Source organism: Physeter macrocephalus, chromosome 1 (genome assembly GCF_002837175.3).
Source record: "Physeter macrocephalus isolate SW-GA chromosome 1, ASM283717v5, whole genome shotgun sequence".
Taxonomy (NCBI): domain Eukaryota; kingdom Metazoa; phylum Chordata; class Mammalia; order Artiodactyla; family Physeteridae; genus Physeter; species Physeter macrocephalus.
The window spans coordinates 78,269,474-78,270,968 of NC_041214.2; positions in this window are offsets into that span (position 1 = coordinate 78,269,474).

Here is a 1,495-nt window from a genome sequence, read left to right on the forward strand (position 1 = left end):
AAGTGATGAAAGTGAAGACCCTACAACCAAGATTACTCTACCCAACAAAGATCTCATTCAGATTCGACAGAGAAAGCAAAAGCTTTACAGACAAGCAAAAGCTAAGAGAATTCAGCACCACCAAACCAGCTCTAAAACAAATACTAAAGGAACTTCTCTAAGTGGGAAACACAAGAGAAGAAAAGGACCTACAAAAACAAACCCAAAACAATTAAGTAAATGGTCATAGGAACATACATATCGATAATTACCTTAAATGCAAATGGATTAAATGCTCAATAAGGAAACACAAGCTTTAAATGACACAATAGACCAGACAGATTTAATTGATATTTATAGGACATTCCATCCCAAAACAGCATATTACACTTGCTTTGAAGTACACATGGACCATTCTCCAGGACAGATCACATCTTGGGTCACAAATCAAGCCTCAGTAAATTTAAGAAAATTGAAATCATATCCAGCATCTTTTCTGACCACAATGCTATGATATTAGAAATCAATAACAGGGAAAAAAATGTAAAAAACACAAACACATTGTGGCTAAACAATACGTTACTAAATAACCAAGAGATCACTGAGGAAATCAAGCCTCAGTAAATTTAAGAAAATTGAAATCATATCCAGCATCTTTTCTGACCACAATGCTATGATATTAGAAATCAATAACAGGGAAAAAAATGTAAAAAACACAAACACATTGTGGCTAAACAATACGTTACTAAATAACCAAGAGATCACTGAGGAAATCAAAGAGGAAATCAAAAAATACCTAGAGACAAATGACAATGAAAACATGATGATCCAAAACCTATGAGATGTAGCAAAAGCAGTTCTAAGAGGGAAGTTTAGAGCTATACAGGCCTACCTCAAGAAACAAGAAAAATCTCAAATAAACAATCTAACGTTACATCTAACGGAACTAGGGAAAGGAGAACAAACAAAAACCAAAATTAGTAGAAGGAAGGAAATCATAAAGATCAGAGTAGAAATAAATGAAATAGAAACAATGAAAACAATAGCAAAGATCAATAAAACTAAAAGCTTGTTCTTTGAGACGATAAACAAAATTGATAAACCATTAGCCAGACTCATCAAGAAAAAGTGGGAGAGGACTCAAATCAATAAAATTGGAAATGAAAAAGGAGAAGTTACAACAGACACCGCAGAAATACATAGCATCCTAAGAGACTACTACAAGCAACTCTATGCCAATAAAATGGACAACCTGGAAGAAATGGACAAATTCTTAGAAAGGTATAACCTTCCAAGACTGAACCAGGAAGAAATAGAAAATATGAACAGACCAATCACAAGTAATGAAATTGAAACTGTGATTAAAAATCTTCCAACAAAGTCCAGAACAAGATGGCTTCACAAGTGAATTCTATCAAACATTTAGAGAAGAGCTAACACCCATCCTTCTCAAACTCTTCCAAAAAATTGCAGAGGAAGGAACACTCCCAAACTCATTCTATGAGGCCACCATCAC